Source organism: Schistocerca serialis, chromosome 7 (genome assembly GCF_023864345.2).
Source record: "Schistocerca serialis cubense isolate TAMUIC-IGC-003099 chromosome 7, iqSchSeri2.2, whole genome shotgun sequence".
Lineage (NCBI taxonomy): Eukaryota > Metazoa > Arthropoda > Insecta > Orthoptera > Acrididae > Schistocerca > Schistocerca serialis.
Window position 1 is genome coordinate 373313652 of NC_064644.1, and position 26549 is coordinate 373340200.

Below are 26549 nucleotides of genomic sequence, written 5' to 3' on the forward strand. Positions count from 1 at the left end.
TGCCCTTCATGAATCACTTACCTCACAAAAATCTTCATTACTCTAACTACTGCAATACAGCGAATGCCAATACTGCCAGATAAATAACAGATTCTAACTACTGAAGGCACTAACTACTGATAGGCATATATTTAGCAAATGAAAGATTTTGATTGAGAACAAACAATGTATTTACATTAATAGTGTTCAGAAGTCTTAATATATTCGTGACATCCACCAGTTTAACAAATTTCCTTTTTCTGACGGACACATGTCCAGATCGTCCGCTCATATTAACATCTCAGAACTCTGGCATCCCTCTGCCCACATCCACCACTGCTGGCGGCTCACCTCCAAGTTCCCAACGCTACGGACTGTTCACATCCAACTGCCCAACACTACACTGGCGAATAACTTCCAACAACGAGTCCAACCAGCCAAGACTCCACACAGCACAGCCAGCGATTTTCACACCGAGCGCTGCATAGCGCTACGAACATAAAAAACCTAAGCAACCTACTTACAAAACCTGCAAATTAATGGCATTTCTCTATCGATTATACCGCCATGCAAAGTAGGTAATCGGATGCTGGCATCTACATGATCGGGAGTAGGATGTCTGCGCATCATAGCTCTGTTCATTTGTTCATTTCACATTGAAGACGAGAGGGAATTTTGGGCTGTGAAGAGGCCACTTGCCTTCAATAGCAGCAAACAGCCGGGGGGGGGGGGGGGGGGAGGCGTGGGGGGGGGGGACTGCAGACGGAGTTCCGACCCGTGGCTGGCAGCTTTCTCTTTTGAAGTTTGGTCTCAGGGGCCAAGGCGACGGACGTCGCTACTTTTAAGATGGCTGAAGCAATTTTCTAACGAAAGCCTCTTGCTTAGGGCAGGAGCGCGCCAGCTTAGAGACACTGGATTGTTATTGTTTGGGACATTTCAGAGACATGGCTGCCGAGTTCCACGGAATTGCCGACAGAACAACGCCAGGCATGTCATCCAGGTTATCACATTCCGTTGGCGCCCATCGCCAGACAGCTTGCTGCGCCAAGTCCTGGCAGAGGTCCAGATAGGATGCTCAACCGTTAAGTGTGCATATGTTTGCAGTCGCAGTCACCCTGGGGAACTGGTGGGAAGGAATGGTATTGACGCCTGGGTTGTCGGAGTACGGTAGTGGGACTCTAGACGAATTTGTCGTAAGGCTTTGTTTAATCAGCGACGATTGGCCGAGTTGTGACACATCAGAGCGGTCGCTCTCTGGGCTTAGTATGGAAGCGAATTTGATGGAGTTGGTTCCTGGCCGCAGCAGAAGTCAGTCAGTAGCATACTTCGCCACTCTTAGCTGCAGACTAATTTAATTCGCAGTTTCACTTGGCCGGCCACCCAAACACACAGTTTTTTGAGCTCGCGCTTCGATCGGTCCCCAAGGTTGAGCCCAGCTCCATGCAGCGGAGCCGACCACGAGTAGCAGCCGTCATTAGCGCGCCGCCTTGGGCCGTACTGTCGACAATATACGCAGCTCCGACCTGTACGGTTTCAGCGCATTTTTCAGCTGCCCAAAATTCGAATAGAGGTTTCTTAGCGGTGGCATCCGTAGAGCCATTATGGTATCGTGTTATTGCATCCGATTAACCACTTGTTGATCCATATTATACATTTCACCTGTTCTCCTTGCTCCCTCTTCTCTTAGCAGAGGAACACACTAGATTCCATGCAGTGTCGTTTGTACCAGGTTCTTGACAACATCTCTATCAGTTGACGACTAATTACATGTTTGGTTTACGTTAATATACGTGATTGCTCCTTGTACAAATTCGTGATCAATTTTGGGTTCCATTTAAAGAAAATAAATGTAATTGTAATCTTTTAGGACGGCATGTATCTGTTAATCAGTCATATCCACCAGAATCCTTTTCCATCATCATTTTTGGAGGGAAAATTTGATTAGTTAATTTAATGAATAAACTGTACGAGAGGCTAGGCACCTCATTTACGATTTATGTTAGGGCCAATACAAGATCGTGTTACACACCTTGTGCAGATTCAGTATAAGCCCATTTGTGCAAACAGGCGGGTAGTTTCCAACATGCAAAGCTGTTTACTGTGGTGTCGAGTAGACAGCGGTCGCACGTTTTATTTCAGAGTATAAGCCAGTTACTAATGCAGATCAATTTCAAATTATTGATCTAATTTAAAAATTTAAAATGTATTCATAATTAGATCATTAAGAGGTACAATTTTATGTTAAACCTTAACATAAAGAGTGCGTATATGCCTTGAGACACCGTTAACTCATGGCGCGCAAATTGCCCAGACTGTGGTCATCCAGTATTAAAGAATTAAAGCACTTAGCGACTTCCAACATACTTCGATAATAATTTCAGATCTTTACGTAGCTTTTTCTTGCTGACAGTTCTCACAAAACAATGACAGGACAAAGTTCATCGCCTACTAAATTTTCGCTACTCGTGCAGTCAGACTTCAGCATCGGGTTGACGTTTTGTTACTTCTTTACTACTAAGTCTGTTCACAACACGTTTTCCAGGCGATAACCGCATATACCACTGAATGCATCTGCTATATTATAACATTGTATGGCACGTAGTTTAAGAGGTATGACGTCGTAAACATTGATATGCTTGAAAAATTAGCTTTTTCTTAAGACGCAGCACAAATTATCCATGTTACACTCACCCAGTAGCAACTGACCAAATCTACAAATGGTCAAACAGTCATATTGCTATTCAGGTTAATCAGTTTTCTCAACCATCAGGCCCAACAAAAACGCCAGATGATACAAACACGCTGTAAAATCTGCAAAGCCGTCCAAAAACAATTGTAAAATGTTATGATAACCATAAGGGAACTGTGTCAACAGCGAATAAAAATACGAGTGTTTATACATGGAAATGTGCTGTCAATAATGAAATATTATTTTGGAACAAGAAAACTATACACCTTTACGTGCTTTGAACATAAAAATATTAATAATAAGTATATATCTGTGTAACAAATACTAGGGATAACAAAGACAGTGAGTACACCTAGTCAAGGAATTTCTATATAAGTCTGGGATAAAGACTTGGATGAATAAAATGATCACTTTGGCGTCAGCTGTCGAACCTATTCGACGCTTTAGCACGAGGTTGTTTCTGAACTCACGATTTTGTTAACTGTACGTCAGTTTTTTCGCAAGATGCGTATAAAAAGTATTTAATACTTGTCCTTTTAATCTCATTTCATACCTCTCCCTCCAAGTGAATATAATGAAATGGAAATAATTCATTATCGCTAGAATTCAAGTTTTATCATTGGCAGTCTGCCATTGTTTTGCCTTATGGCATTTAGGCAGCCATTACGTGAAAGATAATTAATCAGATGGTTTTCAGCCTTCACCTACAAGACAACAAGAAAAAAATACTTTCAATATTTTCCTATCAGGAGAAGCAAATATTTTTTGCAGAAAAATTTTCATTAAATATACAGAACGAACCTAAAAATAATAAATAATAATATGAGCGTCAGGCTTGCTTGTGAGTCAATCGCTGACTGTTTAAAATCTTGTTTTCACTGCAGAAAATATTTTTCAAATCATATTAATAGTAAAAAAAGGTCGGTGTTTAACGAAGAATTTAAGTAACTTTGAGAAAAATAGTGCAGCTATGTAGGTGATTACAGCGTATCTCTCTCTGCAACAATATTTATTTATCGGGCTGTAACTACTACAGTTTTAAACAAACCACGCATATTTTAGAGCTAGTCGTATGTGTTGACAACACGAGCAAATTCTTACAACGCAACCTAGTACCTTTACACAGAATTAATTGCCTAGGTAGCTACACTGATGATTGTTAGCGTATATTTTAGCCACTACTACGAGTGTGCGGAATATACGCTACGTCACGACTTACAAATATCCTCATCCAAGATTCCACAAGAAACCAACCGATAAATTAAAGAGAGAGAGGGAGAAGCGATATAAAGCCAATGTAGTTTTTTTCTGCTCTTATTACCAATGAATTTGGTACATGCGGTGATACTTAAATGCAACTAATCTTCATTTGGCCAGTGATAAGCGCCAACGAAAACGGAATGACGACCTTTCTGGCAATAAGGGTGCTAATGGGAGTAAAATGTTTGCCTAGCTACAAAGGCTATTCGTCAGCTCGACCTGAACTGAACAACACTTATATTTCATCTCTCATTACACTAAACATTTTTTGTTGGTTTCTTTCTAACATTTATTTGTCAGATAACTACCTTATGTCCAATAAAAATGATCAGAATTTTGATAATCTGTAAAAAATTCAGAAACATGTGACACGTATTTTCATCCTTCAGCTCTGGCGAATGTATGGTCATATTCAAGGGCAAATCGTCCCTGAAACAGTTAATGCCCAACAAAGCGACTAGAAGAGGCTATAAAATTTGTGTACGTGCAAGTGAATCAAATTGCGTTTCCGAGTTTCAGTTTTACACAGGAAAAATTGGTAGTACTGTGAAGAAGATTACAGGGGAGCATGTTGCCGAGGTCTTAGCCGGAACCCTGGTGCGGAAGAACTGCAAAATATACTTCGACAACCATTTTACTTCTGTTGATCTAAGGATCTTGAAGGAAGAAGGTATACATGCTTGTGGTACTGTGAAGGCAAACAGACGTAGCCTTCCATTTTTAGCGAGCAATAGAGACCTCCAAAGAGGCGAAAGCGCAGGATCTACAAGCGATAACGGTGCTGCGTGCATCAAGTGGAGGGACGAACGCCGTGTCACACGACTGTCAGTTATCAGGTCACCAAATGAAATAGACGCTCTCAACAGAAAAGACAAAGATGGGGGCGGAAGGGATGGAGATGGAGAGGGTTGTATGGGAGCGTGACGGCAAGGTCTTCAGCGTCCGCTCAGTAACAGATTGAGATGGGTGTCAAGAAAATACTCAGAACAGTAAGATAAAACAGAACGTAAAACACAGGTAACAAGGTTTGAAAAATATGTGCCTACCCACACCGAAACGTGGGACGAAGCATGCCGTCAGCCGTAAAACATGGACAACGCAAGAAGAAAGTGGTAGAGAGAGCTAAAACAATGTAGCAGATGGAAGTGGCTGGCTGACCGCAAGGAAAAAAGGGAGGAGCCAGCCACTTTGCAATACACTAAAACCTCCAGCCTAAAAGATTAGGCCAGAGTCCAGACACATCACAAAACTTTAAAACTCTAGACACACACGTCTCATCATTAGCTAAAACACAGGGCAGATCCCCATCAGCTTGTGCTTCTGCCCTTGCATCACGGTATAAAATGCAGTCTGTTAAAATGTGCCGGACAGAGATGTGCACACCACAAGCATCACAAAACGGGGGATCCTCCCACCGTAATAGAAAGCTATGTGTGAGAGGACAGTGCCCAATCCGAAGACGTGTGAGGGTCACTTCCTCCCGCCTGAGCAACCGGCAGGAAAAACGCCATGGCCGAGTTGTTGACTTCAGCAACCGCAATTTACTGGCCCTCACCGCCAGCCATTCTTCCTCCCACAACTCCATGCACTTCTTGTGGAGTGCAGAAATGACACACTGCAAGGGAATAGGACACTCGACCACATCCTGCTCTCTGCAGGCCTCCTTGGCAGCCTGATCGGCCTGTTCATTGCCCCATATTCCTACATGACCAGGCACCCAGCAGCAGGTCAACTCCTTATTCCGCCGTTGGAGCAAGTACAGTTGGTTATATATCAGCTGGACCATCTCCTCAATTGGGTACAGATTCTGCAATGATTGTAAGGCACTAAGAGAATCGGAGCAGATGAGAAACCGGTTGCTCCGAATACGATTCATCTGCTCCAGTGCCTTCAGGATCGCGTGGAGCTCCACTGCGAAAACGGTATATTCATCAGGGAGGCGAATCCGGGTAACATGATCAGGGAACACTACAGAATAGCCAAGGAAATTCTCTTGTTTGGAGCCATCAGTGTAAACGACGGTAAAACCGTGATGCACATCTAAAATGTTAAAAAACAGAGATTGGAATATAAAATCTGGTGTACTATCTTTCTTAAAATTAGTCAAATCTAAAAGAAGTCTGAGTCTCCGGAAGAGCCAAGGTGGAAATTTGCTCCAACCGCGACGGAAAACATGAAGACCAGCCATATCCATCGCAGAGAGGCAATCCTGTGCGCGAATCCCATAGGGCCGCGTCGCTCGTTGCCGATTATGAAATAGCCATGCCAGAGGAAGCTGAGAAACGGTATGGTATGCAGGTGTGTATGGTGTGGACAAACTTTTATACGCCTGGCGCACCGTAAGTAGCCGCCGCATATGAAGTGGCGGTTCACCAGCCTCTGCACAGAGACTTGCTATGGGGCTAGTTCTGAATTCCCCTGTGGCCAACCGAAGCCCTTCGTGGTGCACAACGTCCAACATCTTTAAGTAAGAAGGCCTCGCAGATCCATACACCGTGCACCCAGGGACCTGTTGGCGGCGCTTGAGGCGGAGGACCAATGTAGAGGCTGTACTCCATGGGAGTGGACAGGTGGCTGTTCCGTCAGCAGTGTCCGACCAGGGACCCAGTTTGCTAATTACTGAGAGCTCCAACGTTAGCTGTGTTATGGAGCCCCTTAGGGACGTAGCGTTCAGGGCCGGAAAGAAAGCCAATGTGCACACACGGTATGTCTGCGAGGAGGCCTGATTCCAGACTTGGAGAAGGACTTGCTTAGACTATCGGGCACGCAGCATGCAACCGTCTGCAGGTTGGTTCGTCTGCAAACGAGACCGCATATAGGACACTAGTACGACCCATTGTTGATTACTGCTTGAGTGTTTTGGATCCGTATCAGTCCGGATTAGAGCAAGACACCGAAGCAGTACAAAGACTGAGTGTTAAATTTGTTACCAGCAGTTTCGAGCAACACGCAAGTATTACGGAGGTGCTTCAGAAACTAAAACATACGGCAAGAAAGGAAGAATGAATTGATTGTTGGTGTTAATAGCAATCACCCTCCTTTACCTTCTCTGCGTTATTGCAGATGACGAGTCATTGAGCACACTTGTTCTGTGCATGGAGTACACGTGAGGCGCCTAGTTGTTTCCAGTGCAGTGTGTGGAATACGAAGGTTCTGTTATAGTTCACTAACCTGCTGTCTTCAAGTTGATGTCCCCAGCGCAGAAAACAGCACGCAGGTCGTAGGTTTTGTATCTTGAGGCTGAAACTGAGTTTTAGCGAGGTTCTGTTCTGAAGTAATGTATCACTTCTTTGGGATGCCACTTGCGTATTTTAATATAGCCACACGAGAAGACTACATGATCTTAATACAACACCTTCTGATACAGCAAAGTACATGATCAAACACAATGTTTTCGAAAATGTATCTTTACACTATTTGTGGCACGTGTCTGTGCCTATGACTACCGGAGTGAATCTTTTAATACTGAATACTTGCAAACACATCCTGCCACAGACAAAATGACTGTACATCTCGAGTGCCTAATCCAGAGTGACGAACGGGAACTTAAATGAAAATTGGAAACACATCCTACGACAGATAACATGTCTGTTCTTCTCGACTGCCTAATCCAGAATGACCAACAGCCCGAAACACTTCGCGCGCCATACTAGAAAAGGCGTGACCCGAACGCTTCCGAAGTGCTTCATTTGCAATTTCGTCAGTATTTTGCTTTTGATCTAAATTGTTTTTAGCAATTCTAAAATTACTGATTGATAGTCAGCTGTTGAGAGATATTTATATTAAAACGTGAAGTCATTCCAATGAATAGTTTAACTAATAATAATAACTATACTTCAACGTTTTGGCGCCCTTGCTCCGAACACAGCAGCCAATCAGAGAGCAGTAGCATTGTGCAGGCGGTCTTTCTCACGGGAATGATACCGAATCTAACATCTGTCACAGGTACGTCACACCACATTTCGTCATCTATATACTTCTTGACAGGGTTGTAGCCTCTCTCCGATGTTACTCAATCCGTATATTGAGCAAGCAGTAAAGGAAACAAAAGAAAAATTTGGAGTAGGAATTAAAATCCATGGAGAAGAAATAAAAACTTTGAGGTTCGCCGATGACATTGTAATTCTGTCAGAGACAGCAAAGGACCTGGAAGAGCAGCTGAACGGAATGGACATGGTCTTGAAAGAAGGATATAAGATGAACATCAACAAAAGCAAAACGAGGATAATGGAATGTAGTCGAATTAAGTCGGGTGATGCTGAGGGAATTAGATCAGGAAATGAGACACTTAAAGTAGTAAAGGATTTTGCTATTTGGGGAGCAAAATAACTGATGTTGGTCGAAGTAGAGAGGATATAAAATGTAGACTGGCAATGGCAAGGAATGCATTTCTGAAGAAGAGAAATTTGTTAACATCGAGTCTAGATTTAAGTGTCAGGAAGTCGTTTCTGAAAGTATTTGTATGGAGTGTAGCCACGTATGGAAGTGAAACATGGACGATAAATAGTTTACACAAGAAGAGAATAGAAGGTTTCGAAATGTGGTGCTACAGAAGAATGCTGAAGATTAGATGGGTAGGTAACATATGAGGAGGTATTGAATAGAATTGGAGGGAAGAGAAATTTGTGGCACAACTTGACTAGAAGAAGGGATCGGTTGGTGTATTCTGGGGCATCAAGGGATCACCAATTTTGTATTGGAGCTCAGCGTGAAGGGTAAAAATAGTAGAGGGAGACCAAGAAATGAATACACTAAACAGATTCAGAAGGATGTAGGTTGCAGTAAGTACTGGGAGATGAAGAACCTTGCACAGGATAGAATAGCATGAAGAGCTGCATCAAACCAGTCTCTGTACTGAAGACAACAGCAACAACATACTTCTTGCATCTCCACTGCACTGGGAACAGCTTCTTGAAGCTTAATATGATGACTGACTAAACCAGAAATATTACAAATGGGAACCCCTGGAGGGAAGGCGACGTTCTGTCCGAGGAACACCACTGAGAAAATTTAGAGAACAGGCATGTGAAGCTAGCTGCAGAACGATTCTACTGCCGCTAACGTACATTTCGCGTAAGGACCACGAAGATGAAGAGAAATTAATGCTCGTACGGAGGTGTACAGAAATTCGATTTTCCCTCGATCTATTTGCAAGTAGAACAGGAAAGGATATGTCTAGTATCGGTACAGGAAACCGTCTGCCACGCACCGTCCTGTGGTCTTCGGAGTATGTATCTAGATTTAACAGATGGAAATACCCATGTACTGATTCAGTTACGCACTACGCAAATACTTCGGAAACATTATCTCACTTGAAGATGACACCTGCAGCAGACACAGACAGTTGAGACAAACAAATTTCTTCCCTGGGCCCGTTGTGTCGTCAGGAAAGCCAGCCACCAGATGCTACTAGCAACGCCGATCTCGAAGAGAAACGGGAAAAGCACCGGAAAAAGACGAAGATTAAAGAGGTATCGATGCATTTCTAGATTTTGGCATCGATAGCAAACATCGTGTAGAATCTGGTACTGGAACATCTATTTTCATACAGTTAAAAAAGACATCGTGAGTCCTGTTTGTCACAAAGAGTCTCGCATTCACGAAGTGCTTGCAGGGCTACAGATAGCCGTCGCATCCCATCGCTAGCGTAACAATGGAAGAGAGGGAGCGTTCGGTGCTGGGCGCCCACAAAACGCGGCGTCCCTTTAAACGCCCTGCGCCCTGCGCCCCCTGACGCCCGTCGCTTTACTGCGGCGTTAATTGGCAGCGCGCGGGCTTCATTACCAGGCCAGCACCCTTACGCCGGCCGTAAATCTCGCCCGTCGCCAATTACTGTGATTGCGGCTGTTTGTGTGTTTTGCGGCTCCAGATGGCGCCCGTTAAGCCCCACTATTTCCAGCCGGGGTGAAACAGCGGCGCGGCCCGCTGCCGGCTAGCCTTTCACGTCCACGTGGACACCCCCGACCCGCCCTCTTGTTGCTTTCGCAGTGGCCCTGTCCGCGTATTCCACAGTACGCGTGTGTAGGGCAGCGCGTGTTCGCAATTTGGTTTAAAGCCGTCGGGAATAATGACATCCTTTGCAGTATCAACAGCGGCGTGTCACCTTGCGCTGTCATTTTGTGTACAATCGTATTGACGTCTACAGCTACGTCCGTACTCTGCAAGCCACTGTGAAGTGACAAAGCGTACTTTCCACTGTACCAGTTATTAGGGCTTTCGCCCTGTCATTCACATACTGTACCGTCTCAAAAGGAATGAAAGGAATGAAAACTATGCTGACTTGAAATAACTTTGTACTAGTTGACTTTAGCCTCAAGAAAAGTATTAAATGCCAGACAGCCATACTTAATGGTGGTGGTGGTGGTTAGTGTTTAACGTCCCGTCGACAACGAGGTCATTAGAGACGGAGCGCAAGCTCGGGTTAGGGAAGGATTGGGAAGGAAATCGGACGTGCCCTTTCAAAGGAACCATCCCGGCATTTGCCTGAAACGATTTAGGGAAATCACGGAAAACCTAAATCAGGATGGCTGGAGACGAAATTGAACCGTCGTCCTCCCGAATGCGAGTCCAGTGTGCTAACCACTGCGCCACCTCGCTCGGTAGCCATACTTAATGTTCTTTTGCATGAAGATTCAGCTGTATTCAAAGACGTAAAAAATTTTGGATAATTCTGATTGCTTGTAGTTAGCGTAGTAACAGTTCCTCTTGAGAGTCGCATACTGAACGGCGTGAAATTTTCTGCTATGTTTTGAATAAGGCAGTGATTGTACAGCTCGCTGGAGAATCTAGTGGGCTGCTCGTCAATGAAGCGGCAACATCTCGGCTAAAGCTGAAAACCCATGTAAGGTCATTACTGTCTCGTTACAGATCGATCGGAACCTTTCGATGTGCTATGACAGCGTAATTAATGAACAATGGATGATACATCCTCAAGTTGATGTCATTAATCCATTCAGGAAAGATCAACGGTCTTCTTCCAAATGAAACTGACCTTATCTGCAGGTTCATGAGGTTCGCCCTGAAATTGTTACCCACGGCTAAACAGTTATTTATGGGTAAATGTTAATGCCGAAACTCCCTATCCACGCGTACACGCTGTTTCAAAAGTTATCTCTTGGAACTCTGTGTCATATATATTATAAAAATATATAGTCTATGTCTTTGTCCATAACCAGCTCCTACCCCATCTCTCTGTAATCTCCTACATCTAAGTATTACAAAAATTTATAGCCGATGTCCATCCAAATGCTCATTACAGCTTCGTGTAACTGTTTGAAGTAAATCAGTCAATATCTTTTCCACTTTATACATTACATATACATATATCACTAGGCTATATACTGTATGTATTAAAGTATGTAGCCTATATGTTAATTCAGGATATAACCTATCTCCATTGCAAATTTCATCCAAATCCATTCAGCCGTTTCAGCGTCAAGGATAAAGGTAGGTCCAGAGGATGCCTTATTCCTGACTCACAATCGCAGATGCACGGCAACAAAAGGCACGTGGACAAAACTTCAGAGGATAGAACGCACGTAAGGATGCCTCCTTACTGTAGCCATCTGTTATGGATCTGCCTTTGCTCGGCTTGTCCTCATTTATTGTGATAAAAAAGGCGACAGAAAAAGGAGTCACAAAGGCGACTATGAGTAGAGTACCTAAACTACAGAGGTACTTTACTGCGAGATGAGCAAACTGACGGCGATGTTTAGTCTGAAAATTTTACAAGAATGTGATAGCAAGATTTTGATTTTTTGGTTATGAAACGGTGACATCTATCTCTAGGTAAAATACTGCTATGCGAAATACAATTTCCGTAGAGATGCTACTGGCAATAACTCTCCGCTAACTACAGCTGGCGTTTCATATACTAGTTTTGAGCTATTTGTTTCGCGTCTTAGAATATAGCATTTCAGTGATTATTCCTGAAACTGCGAAGCACTTAAGGGGTTTGCTTAGTGATTATAAGAAGGTTAGTTAACTTTCGTTGAATTTATTAAAATTGGGCGACATGTCCAGACCATGAATCCAACAAAAGTAAAAATTAGTTTCTGCAGCTCCTAGGAATACGTTTCGAACGAAATGTTGAAAATTATTCTTTCCCATCATCATCATCATCATTTAAGACTGATTATGCCTTTCAGCGTTCAGTCTGGAGCATAGCCCCCTTATAAAATTCCTCCATGATCCCCTATTCAGTGCTAACATTGGTGCCTTTTCTGATGTTAAATCATTCTTAACAGAATCCAGGTACCTTCTCCTTGGTCTGCCCCGACTCCTCCTACCTCTACTGCTGAACCCATGAGTCTCTAGGGTAACCTTGCTTCTCCCATGCGTGTAACATGACCCCACCACCTAAGCCTGTTCGCCCTGACTGCTACATCTATAGAGTTCATTCCCAGTTTTTCTTTGATTTCCTCATTGTGGACACCCTCCTGCCATTCTTCCCATCTACTAGTACCTGCAATCATCCTAGCTACTTTCATATCCGTTACCTCAACCTTGTTGATAAGGTAACCTGAATCCACCCAGCTTTCGCTCCCATACAACAAAGTTGGTCGAAAGATCGAACGGTGCACAGATAACTTAGTCTTGGCGCTGAATTCCTTCTTGCAGAAGAGAGTAGATCGTAGCTGAGCGCTCACTGCATTAGCTTTGCTACACCTCGCTTCCAGTTCTTTCACTTTGTTGCCATCCTGTGAGAATATGCATCCTAAGTACTTGAAACCGTCAACCTGTTATAACTTTGTTCCTCCTATTTGGCACTCAATCCGTTTATATTTCTTTCCCACTGACATTACTTTCGTTTTGGAGATGCTAATCTTCATACCATAGTCCTTACATTTCTGATCTAGCTCTGAAATATTACTTTGCAAACTTTCAATCGAATCTGCCATCACAACTACGTCATCCGCATATGCAAGACTGCTTATTTTGTGTTCAAATATCTTAACCTCAGCCCGCCAGTCTATTGTTTTCAACATATGATCCATAAATAATATGAACAACAGTGGAGACAGGTTACAGCCTTGTCTTACCCCTGAAACTACTCTGAACCATGAACTCAATTTACCGTCAACTCTAACTGCTGCCTGACTATCCATGTAAAGACCTTTAATTGCTTGCAAAAGTTTGCCTCCTATTCTATAATCTCGTATAACAGACAATAACTTCCTCCTAGGAACCCGGTCATATGCCTTTTCTAGATCTATAAAGCATAGATACAATTCCCTCTTCCACTCATAACACTTCTCCATTATTTGTCGCAAGCTAAAGATCTGGTCCTGACAACCTCTAAGAGGCCTAAACTCACACTGATTTTCATCCAATTGATCCTCAACTAATACTCGCACTTTCCTTTCAACAATACCTGAGAAGATTTTATCCACAACGCTGATTAAAGAGATACCTCTGTAATTGTTACAATCTTTTCTGTTTCCATGTTTAAAGATTGGTGTGATTACTGCTTTTGTCCGGTCTGATGGAACCTGTCCCGACTCCCAGGCCATTTCAATTATCCTGTGTAGCCATTTAAGACCTGACATTCCACTGTATTTGATGAGTTCCGACTTAATTTCATCCACCCCAGCTGCTTTATTGCACTGCAATCTACTGACCATTTTCTCCACTTCCTCAAATGTGATCCTATTTCCATCATCATTCCTATCCCATTCTACCTCGAAATCTGAAACATTACTGATCATATTTTCACCTACATTGAGCAACTCTTCAAAATATTCCCTCCATCTGCCCAAGGCATCCACAGGATTCACCAGCAGTTTTCCTGACCTGTCCAAAATACTTGTCATTTCCTTCTTACCTCCCTTTCGAAGACTGCTAATTACACTCCAGAATGGTTTTCCAGCAGCTTGACCCATAGTCTCCAACCTGTTTCCAAAGTCTTCCCAAGATTTCTTCTTGGATGCTGCAATTATCTGTTTGGCTTTGTTTCTTTCTTCAACATAACTTTCTCTGTCTACCTGAGTTCGAGTATGTAGCCATTTTTGATACGCATTCTTTTTCCTTTTACAGGCTGCCTTGACTGTGTCATTCCACCAAGCTGTTTGCTTCATCCTACTTTTACATACTACTGTTCCAAGACATTCTTTAGCCACTTCTAGTACTGTGCCCCAGTACCTTGTCCATTCCTTTTCCAATGACTGTCATTGATTACATTCAACTAACTGGTACCTTTCTGAGATCGCTGTTATGTACTTGTGCCTGATTTCCTTATCCTGAAGTTTCTCCACTCTTATCCTCCTACATATGGACCTGACCTCCTGCACTTTCGGCCTCACAATCCCAATTTCACTTTTGATTAAATAATGATCAGTGTCATCAAAGAATCCCCTGAATACACGTGTGTCCCTCACAGCCTTCCTGAATTCCTGATCCGTTATTATATAGTCAATGACAGATCTGTTTCCCCTGCCTTCCCAAGCATACCGGCGAATGTTCTTATGTTTAAAAAAGGAGTTTGTGATTACTAAGCCCATACTGGCACAGAAATCCAAGAGTTGTTTCCCGTTCCTGTTGGCCTCCATATCCTCTCCAAATTTACCCATAACCTTTTCATACCCTTCTGTTCGATATCCAATCCTGGCATTAAAATCACCCATGAGCAGAATACTGTCCTTATCCTTTACTCTAACAACTACATCACTGAGTGCCTCATAAAAACTATCCATCTTATCTTGATCTGTCCCTTCACAATGCGAATATACTGACACAATCTTAATTTTCTTGCTAGACACTGTCAAATCTATCCACATCAGTCGTTCGTTTCATACCTTATTGCAACTACCCTGGGTTCCATTTCTTTCCTGATGTAAAGCCCTACACCCCATTGTGCTATTCCTGCTTTGACTCCTGACAGGTAGACCTAGTATTCTCCCGCTTCCTCTTCTTTCTCACCCCTTACCCGAATGTCACTAACAGCTAAAACGTCCAGCCCCATCTTGCTTGTAGCCTCTGCCAGCTCTACCTTCTTCCCAGAGTAGCCCCCATTGATATTAATAGCTCCCCATCTCATTACCATTTGTTTGCCAAGTCGTATCTTAGGAGTCCCTGGTTTTGTCAGTTAGAGCTGGGATTTCGTCACCTCCAAAGGTCCGAGGTATTTTGCTCTGATTGTTGCCAGCATCATATTTAAAGTACCAGGGAAGCAGGTTGCTAGCCTTACTTGCCCCGAGTCCCATTGAGTTTTACCCCTAACGGTTGAGGGACTAACCGGTGGATTTGGTAGTCTCTGCTGTATTCTTTCCCATTTTTCCAGATTTTGATACGTCGATTACCTACCAGATTTTTCCAACTAAACAGTCCATTTTTTTTAAATTTTTGCTCCTAATTTACCTAGCGGTTCTTGAAGACAGATACACTGCTGCGGAAACAGTAAATCAATCACACTTATCACTGGCATTATCGTATATTAATGTGTCATTACATTCTTTTTTTTCACCGAGAAATGGTAAAGTGCGGTGTGGACGCAGTTCTTTCACAAAAGCTGACTGATCAGCGTTATAAACAGCAGTTGCGGGGATAACGGCAAGTTTCGTCTTTACGTCACCTATGAATTTCTCTATAGCATTGTCTATCACTGGCAGCTGCTCTACACGTTTACGTGACGTAAACTTGGTAATTTTCTGACTTCCTATTCTGTACAATTTCTTGAACCTGCGTAGCCAGGTCGACGAAGCCTGGAAATTGGCAATGTTCATGTCAGATGCAATTCGGAGGGCGCAGTTTCGTAGATCTCCATCGGTTACGGTGCACAGTCTCTCACGAGCAGTTCTAAATCTTTCGAACAGTTTTTCATTCAGATGGTTTCGGGTTTCCGTTTGGCGCGTATTTGTTACTTCATGTAATTCATTCTTCTATTTGTACAGTTCACGCTCCGATTTTACGAAACGAAAACGCCATTGCACACTGCGTAACTTCAAGAGTCCCCCCCACCCCCCACCCCTTTCGTTTGACCAATATTTCACTGCCTTTTCTTTTCGCTGAAATCTGTAGCAGTACGTGGTTTTTTAAGACGTGGTAGGTATTCTTCTCCAGAACTGTTACTGGTACAACTGACGTCGTACGAACCACAGTTCATGGAATAGTCACAGTTATTTCCTATTTCTTCTAACGTATCCACAATTCCAAACGAAATGTCGATATCATTCTAATGAATGTCAAGAAAATCAACTAACAAATAATACATATGTACGTCCTCAGGAGAAGTAGGCTCGGAGCCTCACGACATTTTTTACGCCGCCACATCAACTCTCTTGTGAGTAGCCGTATTGTGGCGAGCACGCGACTCGGTGTGCCGGGTGCCGGGTGCCGGGGGGGGGGTGGGGGAGGTGAGCTGGCATACGTGAGTGTTGGCGCTAATGAGGCGACACGAGGCCCCTGCCGCCCATATGTCGCCGCTGCGTGCACGCGTCGGCCTCACGCGTCACGGGACAGGCCTCTCTCAGCCCGCACCAATAGAAACAGCGGCGCAAAGAAAAGGAAGGGGGGAACTATCGTCGTGATTCCACTGCGACTGATTGTTTGCCGTGTTCGAGGAGCAAAGCTGTTCAAATCGCTGGGTACGGTAGTTTATAGCCTTAAAGCCATCCTCACGTGGGACGTATGTCTCATCGCGAAGCAGAGCTGACCCGACGTCCCTCGTGTGTGCTGCACGCTCTGTAGCAACTCGCTACGTCTCACGGAAGTGCTCCCCATGATTTGCGACCCTGACGCTCTCTGGCAGCAGTTCTTGGTTGCATCTACCGCGCATATCACCAGTTCCTTTACGAAGCCGTGGCATTTGTGGTGCACGGCGGTCCATAGATGAACGACGTCTGCTAAGACGTGTATGGTCGAACAGACGTGCAACTGTTCAGCAAATGACCGTCCAGATGAACCAAGGTGTACCGGCAGTGTCTCCTCAACGAACGTTTGGACCTCCGCGTCAGGCGCCTGGTTCGTGCATCCATGCTGACTGCTCTTCATCGGCCACGATCGCTGGAATTTGCAGGCGAATACCGCAACTGGCTGGGGTACTAACTCGTAGGAGATATACTGTATGAACAGGCTCTAACAGCAGTGCAATATGTAGGTGAAAAGCAACTCGGACAATGTAGCTCACTCTCGTGTGTGTGTGTGTGTGTGTGTGTGTGTGTGTGTGGTTTGAGGTTTTCGGGCCCTAAACAGCATGGTCATCAGCGCCCAAAGCATAGAAACAGGAACACATGCGGTGAAGGGGCGAAGACGGACAGCGAACAAGCAGATCGGCTAAAAGACACAGACCTGACACAGTTCCAAATCCTCACATACAGAGGCAAAACAAGAGGACAAGAAACGCACTAAAAAAGGAAAGGAAACACAAGGAAAAGAGAACAGAAATCGAAGTGAAACAAGTAAGTAATCGTGACTGGCGGACCTCTTACCTAAAACCTGGGTGAGCCAATCACCCAGCAGCACATTAAAATCCTCTCCCTAAAATCCGAGGCAACAAATTGGACAGGACACAAAACCGTAAGCCTTAACCACAGTCGTTGCGTCGTCTTGCAAAATAGAGGGCAACTCAGGTGGCAAGGAAACCACCGCCCTCTGGTCAGAGAATAAAAGACAGTCACGTAGGCCGGCCGAAGTGGCCGTGCGGTTAAAGGCGCTGCAGTCTGGAACCGCAAGACCGCTACGGTCGCAGGTTCGAATCCTGCCTCGGGCATGGATGTTTGTGATGTCCTTAGGTTAGTTAGGTTTAACTAGTTCTAAGTTCTAGGGGACTAATGACCTCAGCAGTTGAGCCCCATAGTGCTCAGAGCCATTTGAACAGTCACGTAAAACGTGGCGGACAGTAATCTGGACGCCACAAGCAGTGCAGATTGGGGGGTCCTCCCGCCGGAGTAAAAAACCATGCGTTAAGGGACTGTGCCCGATGCGGAGGCGAGTGAGGAGAACCTCATCCCGCCTGCATGACTGGTAGGACGTACGCCATGGCCGCGTGGTGGCCTTGACCAGACGCAGCTTATTTTCACCGACTGCCAGCCACTCCTTTCCCACTGACGCATAACGCTAAAACGCAGGAGGGAGGTAACAGCATGGAGGGGGACGCCACATTCAACAACGTGAGGGAGGGAACATGCATCTTTGGCAGCAGCATCCGCCAGTTCGTTTCCCCTAATACCCACGTGCCCAGCACCCAGCAGAAAGAAACCTCCTTCCCCTACCGTTGCAGGTGGAGTAGGGCATCGTGGGTGTTCTGGATGACCGTATCCGCTGGGTACAAGTGTTGCATAGTCTGAAGGGCACTCAGGGAGTCAGAACAGACGAGAAACTTAAGACTGGAAACACCTACAAGATCTTGCCTCCAGGAGAGCGGTGTGCTGACCACGTGCTCCTCCATATGCGTATCCAGTGACGCCAGTGGGTGAGGATGACACGGCGGCCGGTCGGTGCCGAGGGTCTTCATGGCATGTTCGGACGGAGATTAGTTTTACGAGATCTTGCCTACACTCAACGACGTTATCTGTGTGACTGGAAATAATCGTCTGTACTAACACAACGACGTCACGTAGGATTTGATATTCACCTTCTCACACTACAAATTACACTATAGCTCGCTACGACATCAATATCTACAAAAGGATGGATTGACTCTACTGCAATTTTAGCGTAATAAGTTATTTCGTCACTCTCGACCTTTCAGAATTACATGGAATAACGTTTCATTTATAATTAATGACTTTTCAATGAAACGTAAACTTGCTTTTCATGTCTAAATAAAGATTAATTATCTTCCTTTTCGTTGCAAGTTATTAACTATAAATAATATTCCTTGTCTTTAATTTCTTTGAACTTTGCTTTTACCAATATTCTAGTCTTTTACTTTATTGACCTTTGGATTTACTCCGTCACCAAAAGATCTATTCAAGATATTAGTCTGCTATGAAATAAGCCTTTCATTTTTTTGTATCAGTTTGGGAATAAAGGACAAGTCGGGCAGTGAGTTTTTCAGTATAAAACCGTCAATTTCTCATTTCGTGCAATTAATTGTTTACAGGAACAAGTCGTTGGTTTATTTTACGGGTACTAGTTCTCTGTACCATACCCCACTAAGCGGAAAAGTAATTAGAAAAAACTAAACAAAAAGTCTAAATGGCACCGCCACTTTTCAAATACATGAACTTTAAATAATCAAAGCTCAGCTGCTTCAGTTGTTGACTTCCGCGACCCACTAATACTTAATACTCAAAACCCAGCACTCGATGATCTCTTTTAGAGAGAATTAGAGTGTTCTCTAATAAATGGTACTTGATTTGTCGCTTAGGGACAAGCGGAAAAGCCATCAAATTATCAGTTACCTTCCGATTGTTTCTCAATAAATAACTATTACGTTCTCTTTAATATAGACCACACATTCAATGCATCCAACGAGATTTCAGGAATTTACTATATTACGACGCTCACGTCGAAGTCTCACAATAAATCCTAACCCAAATATCGCTAAGTCACTACTTCTCAGTGCTTGCGTACACCTATGCAACCTCAATAATGCAATACAACGCTAGTATCCCACAGTGAGTGTGAGACGCCCAGCTGAACCCACAGGACAGGACAGGTAGTTTAACTTGTGGAAAGGGGCCAAAATAAGGGGCTGTCAGTCACACTCAAACATAAAACTTTATTATTTGATCAAGCATTACAAGAGACCAAAAAAATTCTTTTTGAACCCACAGCTTTAATCTTTGGGACTTAATTACCGGCTGAAAGCCACTTTAACTTAAAAACGGATGAAGGCCAATAACTTAAAACGCAAGCATAATCAGAAATTTAAAAGGCAAGCCTTTATCTTACAGCAGTTCGAGACAGGCAGTCGGGCCAACCACTCACGATCCGACGACAGCTCAACCGCCCGACAGTCAATGGACCCACCGACAAGATAACTTCCACTTCACCCAACCAGGGCACAACAGGGAGTTCAAAGGAACAACGTAGAAGATATTGGCGCCTACAACCAATCATACATGGAGCTGTCAAACTACACAATGTGCTGGACAGCAACAACACGGTGAGGAAACTACACTGCCTGAAATTTACGTCAACGGCCAGGGCAGGTAACCGGAACGTTAACGGCCACAAGGCAGAAGATTCCGCTGGTGCACTTCAGTTCAAATAATCAAATACAGTGAAACTGAAGCGGAGGGTGGCTAGAATTTTCCAACTTGAAAACCACTTGTTGCTCGCGGGAATATCCTAACTTCCGACAACGAACTCCGAACGACACAATGTGAACAGTCTTGACTTGCTGGTAGATTAAATCAAAACCCAACTTTCATGTCCAGGGTCAGTGAGAAACGGACCTCTTAGCCATGGGAATAGCCCCAAACACTCCGACACCACGTAGAGACCGCCAGCGGCCCCGGCCAAACTACGTAACGCAGAGAATTCCTCGTTGTTCCACGCCAACCGACCGACTGGTCGCACACTACCCAGCCGGAAACTATAAGGGCCAGGTCAAAGATAGTCCAATGTGCGAATATCGATACACACCGCAGCTGCCACCCGCGGAAGGAGAGGATAATAGCATAATTGCGACAACAGCGGGAGACTAAACACAGAATCGCAAGGAAGGTTTAATCCAGCGAATAGTATGAGGCAGCCACGGCTTAGCGTGCTTTAATCTCAACCGCAAAATAGCTAAACGACTTCGCATGAACACGTCTCTTTACATACGCCATCCAACCGAAAATCTCCCAAAGATATTGAAACACAGTTCGCCTACAAACGCGTGGCCACTGAGCAGCACGTCGCACCATTAACGACAAATGGAGAAACTAGTCTCACACTTCAATAAATCGTAGCTTTTCCTATGACTGGCGAATTTTCACTCTACCAAAATCGGCAAAATAATCATTTCCTACGCAAGCCGATAGTATTCTTAAAATATCTTTCCAAACGACTTAAAACTGTTTTGAACACTGCTGAATTCTATCCGCATTGCAAACTAATTCACGCATCGTACGTGTGATCCGATCTCATCATACTCTTGAGATAATCTCTCTCTCGAACAATAATCGGATACTACTGAACTGAAATTCTAAAAGGACAAGTCAAGAACCATTCTGTGCGAACAAACATATCACACTAATTCCCTCTTTGACAATAGGTGTTTCTTCTTAGCAGTAGCCGGCAAACGTTCGCAGTGGCCAACTGCTCATGTTTGCCGCACGCCGCAATTCAGCTGTCGGCTGGGTGTAGCAAACTCGCTGAGTCGAAAAGACACAGCTTTTCTCGATCGTCAGGTGTCACATATCCACAACATTCTAACACAAAATATAAGAAAACTATACAGACAACTTAACAAACTCTTCATTCGCCTATAAAATAATAATCGATAACAAGTCGAGGCGATAGAAACAAGAGATGCGCTTTTTCAGGCTGAAGACGTTTTGGCGCATTACAACGTCCACTGAGTGGCGAAGGTAGATTATATGGCCGTTGGCCTGTACGAGGTGAAACATCTGAAAGCAAAAACTTTGCAACAATGGTCGCAAAGGTCCAGGCCGCAGGAGGGAGCGCTAATGGTCTGGAAAAATTTTTTGTGGCATTGCCTGAGTGATCTCGTCATTCTGGAAGGCACAATGGAGCAACACAAACTATGTATCTATCCTCGGGGACCATGTCCACCTCTGCAGGTAGCTGGTGTTTCCTTGGCGCGATGGCAGCTATCAGCAGGACAATGTAACGTGCCACGCAGCTGATAGTGTACGTGCATGGTTGAAGAGCTTTAGGATGAGTTTAACCTACTCTCCTGGCCACCAATCTCGCCGTATTTAAACCCAGTCTAGAATCTGTGGGACCACATCGATCAGGCTGTTCGCGCTGTGGATCCTCAACCGAGAAATATAGCGTATGCCTGTCGGTACCTTCCAGAGCCTCATTGACTCTCTTCCTAACACGTCCTGTAGTCGTTCGCGCAGCAAGAGGCGGTTACTAAGGCTACTGACGGGCGGTCACATTAATGTAACTGGACGGTGTTGTTCACGACACTGTCAACTACGCTATGGTTTTATCATGGCGGCAGCGCCTCAGCTATATGTTATACACTGCGTAACGGCTGTGTCTACTAATGTCATTATTTGATGTATAACTATGACGGATTTTACCAAAAACACCGCACTTTTGACAGATCATCAATGAGCCCTAGTACTTTCGTAGCACACTAGTTGTAATACTAAAAGCTTCAAATAAAGGAAGAGTTTCACTATAAATATACAGTTACCTGTCATTTTATTATAAGAAATCGTACCTAAAACGAAGCATTTTCGAGATCTCCTCGCCGTTCTCACTCTTTGAAATGTCTTATTTTCGTACCACGTACTTTATAATTTAAAAAATAACACCAAAATGTGGACTGAGGGTGCATCTCGTTGGCCATGTTCCCCTGCACGAGACACAAATCTGACGTGCCAGCTTCTTCATTTCACGCTTCCCAGTGTAATGGGTCGCGCAATTCCACCGAGGCCAACGAGATATACGAGCCCTGCAACGAACTTGTGGCGCCACACTAGTCGGCCTATTCGCCACTCTTCGCAAATGATCGCCTCCGTACAGGGGAAATCAATATTTAATTGGTTAGATACCCACTAAAGGTATTAATTTTGTCGTGTGCTGTCAGGTACTTGCGTGCATTTAAACTCGCAGTCGAGAGTTGTTAAACTCCTTTCAAATGCTTACTCGCTCTTGTTATGTGTTATTTGATATAGCATGTAGAAAGTGAACGAAATAGTAACTAGCGTTTGTAGAGACATTGAGAATACCGTTTTTACATAATAAAGATATTGGGATGTACGAGGAGCATTCAAAGAAATACTGAGATGTATAAAGATCATTCAAATCAAACCCGGTCGTTAGTGTAAAGCAACGGTAACGATTTTATGCGCTCTCCAACTTCCATGTACCTATTTTATTTGTCTGACAAACCCTGTTCTCAGGGCTATATTTTATTTGACTAATGAAACTATGCAGATGTTTGTAAAAATGATGACATATCGCTTCATGTTAATGTAATACTGCCGTCTTCTGAAGAAGATAGATTTATATCTATTGAAACCTAGGTAAAGATTACTGTATCCTTTGCAACTGGTTGGCTGCTCTTAATCTGATTACGTGGAACCGTTGCTGTAGCGCAGCTATGTTTAAAGTATTTTAAATACCGTTTTCACATGACAGAGATATTGGGATGTATGAGGAGCATTCAAAGAAATACTGAGATCATTCAAATGCAACCCGGTCGTTAGCGTAAAGCAACGGTAACGATTTTATTAACTCAAAAATGTAGTTATACACACCACACATACTCAAAAATTGTTGGCAGATTTATCCCATTGCGACACTAGCCGGTCGATCCCATCTTTGAAGAAGCTAGTACACTGTTGTCGGATCCAGTCCTGGAGCCAGTCACACACTTCGTCGTTCGTTGCGAATCGATGTCCGCGAATAGCTTGTTTTAGAGGTCCAAACACATGAAAGTCACACAGCGAAAGGTCGGGACTGTACGGTGGATGTTTCAGCGTTTCCCACAGAAACTACTGCAATGTCGTCTTCACCGCATTGGCCGTGTCTGGGCGAGCATTATCATGCGGGAGGATAACGCCACTGGACAACATGCCTTGGCGTTTATAGACTTGATGGCTCGTCTAAGGTTCTGTAAAGCGGCTTGATGACGCTGAGCATTGATGGTGGTTCCCCGTTCCTGGAACGCGACAAGCAGTGCGCCCTTGTGGTCAAAAAAGGTCATGATGACCTTATCAGAACTGGTGTGCACGGCCTTTGATTTCTTTGGAGGTGGTGAAGTCGCATGTTCCCACCGCTTGCTCTGACGCTTGCTTTCCGGTTCAAAATGGTGACACAATGTTTCGTCACCTGTGACAATACCCGACAGATAGCTGTATTCCTCCTCATGATAACGTTGCAGATGACTCAAAGACAACGCCACTCGACTACTTAGCTGTTCGGAGGTCAGTTGATGCGGAACCCTCTGTGCACATATTTTTCGAAAGACACACGCAGCCGTTAAACAATTGTAAACGTGGTCGGCCGTCCTGCTGAAATCCGCCCTGCTCACATAGCAGCCAACAACTTACTTGCTCGGAGTCTCAACACTGACTACTCTATGGCGCACTGGGCGCTCTACTATCCACAGTACCTACTGCGACCTGCGTGAGGCAAAGATACGTTGTTCTCAATACTTAAGGTGTGGTTGAACCCTTACAGCAGCCAACCATATTTACGACGAATTCTTCAATACATTTGATTAAAAATCTCCACTCGCATCGTGACTCGTATGTAGACAAGTGTGAATAACCCATACTTTGGGGAAAACATGGCGGACAGTTCAGCTCATGTTACGCTTCTTCCAGCCAAGTTAAACGTATTACCCTTAGAAAGTGACTTGTAGGACTGAATTAATGTGCAGACTATGTAAGCTGGAAGCATAGGGACCACCATCACAAAAATTTAAAAGAAAAAGTGTGTGTGTGTGTGTGTGTGTGTGTGTGTGTGTGTGTGTGTGTTTTTTTTTTTTTTTTTTTTTTTAATACTATGGTGCGGTCCGCCTTACAACCCCAAGGGGCGTTAATATAATTACTTCGTTTGGATTTATTCCATTCAATCGTTTTTCATTGGACACCTAATATGAATTAAGTCAGGATTCACATTTCCAACCATGTCCTTCCTAGCGTCAGATCCTCAGACGCGGGTCACTAAAAGTACCAACCAGTGCTATTTTATTATTTAATACTTGTAAATTTTGGTGAGTAAATATATAAACAGCATTCTCAGCAGAGAAACTTCTCAAACACAAACTGTGATTTGCTGAGAATATTATCGTTGCTAGTACTACTACTCTAGATGTAGTACTCTGTCATACATCACATTCTCAAATATTTTGGAGAAAGATATCAGCAGTGAAACAGGTCGGCGGTTATTGACATCTCTCCTATCACCTTTCTCAGTTAGGGTTCGACAATGGCATATTTCAGTCTCTCTAGGGAAATTCCTCTGGTTAGTCATAACCATTGGTTATTTGTTTACCGAATCAGAAGCTAGGAACATACAATATAAGGACACACAACTTAAATGTGAACAAAATATAAATATGCAGACGCGAACTTGGCAACATCTAGCTTAGTTGCTCTAAGTTGTGCGAAACAAGGCGTAGACGACAACATTCCCAGTCTTGTTCGCTGTAGTGGTGCTCTGTCTTCCTAAGCTGTATTAAGGAAATTTTTTCTCGAACTTAGTCGTTATTGTGTTTGCTGGTAGCTAGATGATGGACCTCTGATGCTATTGTTTTGGTTTTCTCTTTTTTGGTACTTGTCTTCGAATGCCAAAAGGTTCACTTCGAGTGAGACAATTTAGTTTCTCAAGAGGAGTGTGTCGTAGACAGCCTGTGATTATGTCTCAAGTCTAGTTGATAGTCACGTTCACTGTTTTAGGATGGTGGAATATGGTGCATACAGTGTACATGCACTCTGCTGTAAATTAGCACCAAGCTACTGAAAAAATCCTCACAGTTTCCGCTTACGCTGCCTACTTTCTTCCAATCAGTCACTTTAGCTTGATGTTTAGACAGAGCTACTTAAGAGACAAGGTGTGGTACAGCTCAATCGATAGCCGTTTGGAGCTGCACAGTGTTCCCGTATTTTATCTTCAAGAGAGAAGTAAACTCGTTTTCCTTCTTCCCTTTCTCTGAGATAAAAACACATGTTTCTGTTTTCAGTACTTTACGTCTTAACCGGTTCCTTTCACAGTAAATAGAGAGGGTGTCAACGATTTCTCCTCTACTGCGTCAAATTGTTGACTGGTTGTGTTTTGTATACAAGATGCTTAGATGTCAGACAGCTGCTGCATCTATCACCGACTTTCTCTGAAGCGATTTATTAGTAAATGACATAAATTTACGAAGATACCAGTGGGAAAAAGTCATATATTAGGGCTACAAGTTTGATCCAGAAGAGAAAAGCTTTTTTCATTCACTTTGAAATAACCAGCAATTATTTTAATTATGTTTACAACAAAGGAATAAAGATTTTAATTAAATGCAGACAGTGTAGCTGATCAATTGCACCGTATTTGCGAATTAATTTTATCTATGCCATTGCCTACCTATAACTTGGGAACTGCTTAGGACATTACAAGAACATTTTGCCAATGCATATGGACGGAACATGTCATTAAGGTATCTGCTGGTACAACATTCTTGTGAAGGACGCGGCTTAAGTCTGATGGACATCCGAAGAAGACTTTGACTTATTTATCGCCAAGACTCGAGAAACTCGTCAAAAATACCATGACAGTACTTCCTCAGTACTATTGAATACAAAGACGCCAAAGTGCTTATATCCGTTTGTAGATGTAGCAAAAATAAATTTTAAATTAAAAAGTGTCAGAATTCATTTCCTCGAAGTAAGCTACATTCATACATTAATTTGAACAATGTACCCAAGTCATCACCAACACCACAGAAGAATAACATCCAGCTGTACATGACACTAGTACGGCCGATGCTTTTATATGGTTTGAAACGTGGGCGACATCAGCTATAACTGAGGAAGCAATGTGTGCCTTCGAGTGGAAG